We start from the raw sequence: 8,687 nt of genomic DNA, 5'->3' as shown, positions 1-8,687 counted from the left end.
TGTTAACAATGGAACAGATTCTCCTCCAGTATTTCACTTTTTCTAAACTACCCAGACTTCTTACATTATTTACTCTTGTCACAGAGCTTTACTACCAGGCCCTCAATCCCATTAGAATTTGGGATTTTGATTAAGTTTGTAACAATTAACATCTGAAAATACTTACTCTTCTTATTGAATAGTATGAAATGCCTTTCCATTTATTTATATGTTTGAATTTCCTTAGTTTTTTTAATATAGGATCTGATGTTTTATTGAATGTATTTGTACTTTTTATATTAATCTTTTAGCTAGCTTGAGTTTGGAAGTGAATAATTGGAATTTTTTCTTAAGCTTTTGTCAGGAGTGATAAACCCAAACTATTCAGAGGACTACAAATCAAGGTAAGAGGATTTTATTGGAATTCCTTTTTTCCAGTATATTTTTTAATTAAAATATTCGAAGGTTTTTTTTAATTTTTTATTTTTTATAAACATATATTTTTATCCCCAGGAGTAGAGGTCTGTGAATCACCAGGTTTACACATCGAAGGTTTTTTTTAATACCTTAGAGTAACTTTAGGTATACAGAAAAATTGATCCAAAAGTACGCTGTTCCCATATATACCCCCTCCCTCATTGTATCTTGCCACTCCATTTCCCTTATTAACATCTTGAACTTATGTGGTACAATTGATAAACCAATATGGATGCATTATTAACTAAATTCCATAATTAGCATTGGGATATTTTGTATGGCATAGTTCTAGTTTTGCCAAATATATATAATACCATGTATATACCATTACAGTATCTTACAGAATAGTTTCATTGCCCTAAAAATCTCCTGTGCTTTACCTGTTCATACTTCTTCCTGCCTCACCCACTCCCCCTAACCCCTGGCAACCACTGATCTTAACTCCCTGTAGTTTACCTTTTGCAGAAGGTCATATGGTTGAAATCATACAGCATGTAGCCTTTTCAAATGGTTTCTTGGACTTAGCAGTGTGCAATTAAGGTTCTTCCCATATCTTACCATTTCTTGGTAACACTAAATAATACGAATATTCAAAAAAATAAAAATAAGAAATAAATAATAGAAATATTCTGTTGTACCAATGTTTTCATATTCACCAATGGAAGGACATCTTGGTCGCTTCCAGTCTTTGGCAGTTATAAGTAAAGCTGCCGTACACATTTTTGTGTAGGCATAAGTTTTCAACCTACTCATTACCTAGAAGCACATTTGCTAGATCATATAGTAAAATTTTTTAGCTCTTTAAGAAATTCTCGAACTGTCTTCTAAATTGGCAGTATTATGTTGTATTCCCACTAGTTACGAGAGTTTCTATGCTTCCCCATCCTCACTAGCATTAAATATTTTCAGTGCTTGGCATTTTAGCCATTGTAATAAGTACATAGTATTAACTCGTTTTATTTTGCATTCCCTAATTGAGCATCTTTTCATAAGCCTGTTTGCCATCTGTAGATCTTATTTCGAGTATCTGTTCAGCTCTTTAGCCCACTTTCTAAATTTTTAATTGTGATAATATTAAATTTACCTTTGAAACTATTCTTTAACATACAGTTCAGTGGTGTTACATATATACATATATACATTTTTTTTCTTTTTTTCACCATTGGGCAGCAGATCTGAAATGTCCTCATCTTGCAGAACAAACTGTATACCTATTAAACACTAATTCTCCCTCTCCTCCTCCCAGCTCTTTGGCTTTGTTTCTGTGATTTCCACTATTTTAGAACTTCATAGGAGTTGAATCATGCAGTATTCATCCTATCATGGCTGCTTTATTTCACTTAGTATGATGTCCCCATGATTCAACCACCTTGAAGCATATAACAGGATGCTTTTTCTCCATCTGTCGATACAATATTTTTCTTACTTAGCCTATTGGTGGGGATGTATTCATTAATTTTTAAACGTTATACCAGGCTTGTAGACCTGGAATAAATCCAAATTAGTCATGGTATATAATTCCTTCATGCATTAGTAGGTTTGATAATGTTTTGTTGAGGATTTTTACAGCTACATTCTACATAAATTTTTATCTTTTGTGGACTAAAATGAGTTTTTGAACAGTCACATCTTTCAAAATAGCTTATAGATAATCTAATCAAAAGTAGTTAAGTAGTAATGGTATTCATTGCAAATGGGTGGAAAGTATACCAAATGCTAGAGTTCACAAACTAGAGAACTGAAGCATAAATTGCTGAAAGAAATTCTAAGAGCTTCCTTCATCATCACTGCTGCCTTTTGGGTTATGTGGTTCTACTTAATTTAGCATTGAAGATTGATTGATTTCTTAATGAATTGGGATCTTGTTTGTCGCTGTTAGTGATCATGTTGGTCACTGTTAGAATTGCTCAGTCCTGTCAGATATTACTAGGGTCAACTAATGGGTCTCAAGGTTCAGAGTCTAGCCTAATTACAAACTAATTACAAATAAAAAAAATGTATCTCTTAAGGAAAATTCAAAACTCAGTATAAATGTTGATAATTTGGTGCATTGCCTATTCCAGCAGTGGTCTTACACAGTCATTCTCATCCTAAACTTGTCTTCTCAAGGTTTTAAGCTCATGTGGACTTTGAGTGTTGTCTATAAAATATTTGTTTACATTCAATCACCTTAAATTTCAGACCGTCTCGATACCAACAGATGTTTTTCTTTTTAGAGGTAAATGTAATTACTTAGTTCTCCTTTTTTGAAATCCTGTAACACCTATTATAATCTAGAAGCCTTTTTTAAATTACTGTTAAACTGGCTAAACCTGGATTGAATTGTTGGTTGGGTTTATGCTTGAGGCTGAGAAGGCTCTTCTAAGCAGATAAAAATCATGTCCTTCTTTTTGTAGTATGTTCGTGGTTCCGATCCTGTATTAAAGCTTTTGGATGACAGCGGGAACATTGCTGAAGAATTAAGCATCCTCAAATGGAACACAGACAGTGTAGAAGAATTCCTGAGTGAAAAGTTGGAACGCATATAAATCTTGCTTCAATTTTGTCCTATCCTTTTGTTACTTTATCAGATGAAAGATTACAGTACCTAGAGAATATTTTAGTTTTGCTTCCTTCCTTTGATCACTTTCTGTGAGGCATTAAACATCTCATTAACAGTGGAAGTGGTAGCATAGCCCGCGGTATCTGAGGAATCGGCAAACTTAACAAAACCCAGTTCTCATACATTGCCTTCCTTCCACATTTGTTGGTACCACTGACGAAATGCTTCATAACAGAGTTGGCTAATTATGCAAATGATAGTTTGTAATTTGTCCAGTTTTATGAACAACAGATTTTTAGATTAGGGAGGTTAATAAGGGAGATGCCTACTGTGCCCCATGCATGTGCTGTGTGCTCTCTGAAAGCACCAGCAAGAACTACAAAGCAAGTAAGAGCCACTGAGCCTCAACAGATTGCCTGCTTCTCATTCTCCCGGCTGTCCTTTTAATAGAAATGTTATAGTTCATAATGAATGTGCTGCGGTAAAACTTTATGGCTTCATTATTGTAAAACAGATTCAAGATCTACAGTAAGAGTGAAACATTCAGAGATTTGCATTAATGAAGGCTACACAGAAAACCTTCAGGAGGGTTTGTGTGGATCTGATATTTAGCAAATTTTTGTGCTTCCCACTCTTACAGAAAAATAAAAAATGTTCTTTTAAGATCAAAATATAAATAAAGTTTCCCAAAAAATCGAATTTGAAATTCTTCTGATTTGTCCTCTCATGTTTAAAAATGCTGCATTTCTCAGTGTTTTTATTTTTTCATAGAAGCCCTGTTTTATCCAGAATGTTAAGATGGCTACAGTGTTTCAAACTTTTTGTGAGTAATATTGCTTTATACTTGTCTAACAGTTTCTCAAAGTGCTTTTATCCCTGAATGCATTTTTTATTGATATCTCCTTTAAGGAATAGCTTTTAAAATGCAGAATTTTTATGAGCTATTAAAAATGATTTTTCTTGCTTGACCTTTTGTCTGGTGGTTCACAAAGAACAACATTCATCCAAATGAATTTAGGTCATTTAAACCTCTTATCATATTGGTCTAATCTTACGTCAGCTTAATCTCAGGATAAACTCTTAATCTAGAAACTTTAAAAATAAAAAAGAAAGAATTAAGCTGTCAATGAAGGATATTTGGAAATCTTTAAAGACACTACCATGAAATGTTTTTATAGAATATTTTTAAGAGTTTGGTTACTATTGCTAGCATTTTGTATTATCTCCTATTTTAAATTAAGTACATTTGTAAAACCATGAAGAGAGTAAACCCTAGGCAAGTTGGTTAATCAAAATAAAATACAATGAGAAGTCCTGGCAAACAGACTAGGATCTATTTTTGATCACTTACAGTAATGGGAGAGCCATCGTTTTGATAGTACAAGACCCTGGATGGTGAGGCACTAATCCCCAGTGGCCATTATTACTTCAGAACAAGAGGGAGGATAAGCCCGTCAGGGACAGTAGGAAAAACAGTGGGAGGAGGTGCCACCACCTACAGATGAACAGTAGGATAGAAGGGATGAAACTTCAAAACTGGGATTGGCACAGGAAACTAATTGGGCTGGAAGAGCCAGTTAAATGAGTGCTGGCATTGATTTAAAAAAAATAAAGAAAAGCTTAAAAACTCTATTCAAGTTATTATATTGAAGTTATTATGAGAGAGCAAAGACGCTAAAGAACCCCATAGTATCATAGAGCTTAAAGTTCTTGAGTTGATGAATAACCATGTATACACCAAGCTCTACTATTTTAATTGAGAGGCTCAGATTAATCCGTCAATTCCAACTATTTTTCACCAGTTCTAATCAAAGAACAGCTCAAATCTCTTAAAAAAAAAAAAAAAAAAGACAAATGAGAGAGAAATACTGATCCAGAAAGTGCCATTTTGTAGGCCAGTTCTGAAATTTGATTAAACTTATTCTGGTTCACAAATATGGGATATATAATACTTGATATTTATAAATTTGTTCCCCCTGCCAAAATGTTACTTATAACTTAAAACAGTTAATTTATCTCTAAATTCCTGAATTTGGTCGAAGCCTCCTAAAAGGAACGATGAACAAATACTGACATTTCCTGTTTTAAGGGGATTTGAAGCTTAAAAGCCAGTCTAAAAATAAAGATAATAAAATTAAAAAAAAAAAAAAACACAACCACTTGTGAAAGCAAATACTGCAAAACTTTGGAAGTTAAAATTGGCCCTTCCTTATATGAGAAAGCAAATGCATGGGAAGGAGATATGAGCACAACTAGGTAAGTATTTTTTACTTGAAAAGTAAAATGCCTTTTAATTATATTCTGTGGTGACAGAGGATTTGCTCTAGGAAAAGGCCTGCATTTGTGATTAGAAATTCAGAGTAGACTTTTGGCAGACATTTTACCTCAAACTGCCCCTTTGTCAGAAATCAGTAACATGAGACATGGTTATTTAGAAATGCAGAGGCAGTTATTAAGAATAATTGTCTCCAGCCTCTGTAACTAGTCCTTCCCTGTTAGCCCCTCCTGAAATACTACAACTACAGCTTTTATATATCTGTAGCATTATGAAGACTGTTTAGCCCTAAAAAAAAATTTTTTTTGGTAGAAGGACTAAGCTATAATTGATACTTCTTATTCATGAATTCCATATTTACAAATACACCTACTGGTTAAAGTTATCTATTACCCCACAATTGTAATGACGGGTACTTTTGAAGTTCGTGAATGGGCACAGAACAAAACACTTGAGTCGCTCAGTGCAGCACATTCCCAGCTCAAGTCAAATGGGGACCCTGCCTTGCTTGAGCTCTCATGCTGTAAACAAGTATCCTTTCATAGTCTAATTAGTTTTTTGCATTTTTGTGCTTTATGTTGGTGATTTAGCCTTTTAAAATGACCCCCAAGTATAGTGCTAAAATGCTGTCCAGTGTTCCTAATAAGAGCAACAAGGCTAGGATGCACTTTACAGAAAAAATGCGTTTAGTGAAGTTTTGTTGAGGCATGGCTTGTGGGCCATGAGTTCAGTGATTATAAATGAACAATATGCATTAAAGAGTCTTTAAATAGAAACACATAAAACAAGACTATAGATAGGTTGACGAAAATTTTGTGACCAGAGGCTTCCAGGAACTTCACCCTGCCTATATGTCCTCTGAGAGCAATGGTCTGTTATAAGTTCAGTGTGCTGCAACTTAATAGAATGACTGTGAGCACTGAGAATGGATTATATAACTTTGCATTTTTGTTTTTGAGATACAATTCACATTTAAAACCCACTTGAAGTATGCAATTCAGTGTGTTTTTAGTATATTCAGGGCCGTGCAACCATCATCACTATCACTCGGGTTGTTTCCACTTTGGGGCTGTTACAGATAATGCAACTGTATATATTCAGGTACAAGACTGTAGAAATATTTTCATTTCTCTAAGCTCTATTACGTGGAAGGGAACTGCTGAGTCATACTATCTATGTTTAACTCACAGAGGCACAGCCAAACTTTTCCAAAGTGGCTACATTATTTTACATTACCAGTCATGTACAGGGTTCCAATTTCTGTACATCCTAAATTTCCTGATATCTCATTAAGAGGAGTACTCATCACAGGCTACTAAAAATGTGTTAAATACTTTGTCCTCCATTAACTGTCCTCAGACTGCAATTGTTTAATTCTTTATATGCTCTGTTTTATTCTCTCCATTTTACCTGCCTCTTCTGCCTACAGTCACCTTACTGGATTTCCTTTTCCTCTTCTCCAATCTCAGTTATTAAAAAAAAACTAATGTCCCCAGGGCACCCACCCAGTTGGTTAAGCATCAGACTTTTTTTTTTTTTGAACTGAAGATTTTATTTATTTGATAGAGATGACAAGTAGAGAGGCAAGCAGGGAGTGAGGAGGAAGCAGGTCCCCTGCTCAGCAGGGACACACACACACACACACACACCCCGCCAAGACCATGACCTGAGCCAAAGGCAGAGGCTTTAACCCACTGAGCTACCCAGGTGCCCCTAAGCATTGGACTCTTGATTTCGGCTCAGGTCATGATCTCAGAGTCATGAGACTGAGCCCCAAGGCAGGCTCTGCATGAGAATGGAGCCTGCTTAAGATTGTCTCCCTCTCCTTCTACCTAACTCACCCTACCCCATTCTGCTCCATCTTGCACACATACTCCTCTAAGGAAAAGAAAAAAATATTATATATATATGCCTAATGTCCCCATGTCTCATAGAAGTCACATTCTAGTGAAAGCCAACAATTAAAGCACAAATAGAACAATTATGGTAAAAATTATGAAAAAGTTACTAGAAGGGAATTACAAAGGGAACTAATGAACTTAGAGATCTCTGAAGAATATGGTATTTAAACTGAGGACTAAAATACGAACAGAAGCTATCCAGGTGAAGTGTGAATTAACGTGCCTTCCAGTAAGAAGGGAGAACATGTGCAAAGATCCTGACTTTAGGAGGAAGTCTGGAAACTTCACATACCTGTCAGAAGGCCAGTGTATCTGGAAAGTAGTAACGCAGGGGAAAGGGTAGTAGGAAATGAAGTTGTGAAGGTAGGCTGGGAAGATTTAATACATGTCATCCTAAGAATTCAGCTGTATTCTAAGTTGCTTTCAGAATAAAACCTTGAGCAGGGGCAACATAAAATCCAGTATGGTCAACTCTAGAGGTCATGAACAACCAACCAATATCCATTTATGCCTGTGTAAACAAATACCTTATCTGTGTTCTCACTAAGGACTAATAATCTCTTCAGGAACCTCTGTATATTACTTCCTTTTTAAAACTATTCCTCCAGGGTGTCTGGGCGGCTCAGTCAGTTAAGGGTACAAATCTTGATTTTGGCTCAGGTCTTAATGTCAGGATTGTGAACTCAAGCCCTGTGTCAGGCTCCACACTGGGCAGGGAACATGGTTAAGATTCTCTCTCTTCCCCTTCCCCCCCCTTAAAAATTTTTTTTAAATTACTCTTCAACTTGGGGTTCCTGGGTGGCTCAGTGGGTTGGGCCTCTGCCTTCGGCTCAGGTTATGATCTCAGCATCCTGGGATCGAGCCCCGCATCGGGCTCTCTGCTCAGTGGGGAGACTGCTTCCCTCCCTCTCTGCCTGCCTCTCTGCCTACTTGTGATCTGTCAAATAAATACATAAAATCTTTAAAAAAAAAAAAAAATTACTCTTCAACTTGCTTTTAGGACAAAAAAAGACAAGCCTAAGCATAAATGTTAAATTTTATGAGTCTAATATTCATTTGTATAGATACTAAGTGGATTAAAATATTCACTACTTATGTGAACTAACAGAAAGTGATTATTCACACCACACTCAGGCATTCTTCTTGCCATCTTTAAACACTAATCTCAGTTCTACTTCCTTTGATAGATTGTGGAGCCCCAGTCTTGAAACTGTTTGACTCAACATCTAAGATGGTCTTTTTTCTGTCACCACCTCTGTAGTAACTAGTACTAGAGTTTGTGGGATTGGTTTGACCTCCTCCTATACGCAGACCTTTGACCTATAAGTCCCTGGTTCCTGTTGCATAATCTTTCACATCATGAAAGCCTAACTAAACTATTCTGTTTGCCATTCAAGATTTTGAAATTAAATCTCTTGGCCTGAATTGTGTTTCCATTCTTGCCTGGCTTGAATGTCTGGATTCTCATCTACAGCCCAGACTTTTTTTTTTTTTTTTTTTTTTTTTTTTTTTT

General features: G+C 35.7%; 1 long non-coding RNA gene across 1 annotated transcript; it reads left to right on the top strand.

Moving 5' to 3' along the window:
* The first annotated feature begins 223 nt into the window (after nt 1–223).
* LOC132001084 (uncharacterized) lies at nt 224–3,966 on the top strand. The gene is made up of 2 exons (XR_009399521.1): nt 224–383; nt 2,853–3,966. It is a non-coding gene; the product is annotated as an uncharacterized LOC132001084 (long non-coding RNA).
* The last annotated feature ends 4,721 nt before the right edge of the window (nt 3,967–8,687 follow it).

Source organism: Mustela nigripes, chromosome 14 (genome assembly GCF_022355385.1).
Source record: "Mustela nigripes isolate SB6536 chromosome 14, MUSNIG.SB6536, whole genome shotgun sequence".
Lineage (NCBI taxonomy): Eukaryota > Metazoa > Chordata > Mammalia > Carnivora > Mustelidae > Mustela > Mustela nigripes.
This window is presented reverse-complemented; position numbering and strand designations above follow the sequence as displayed.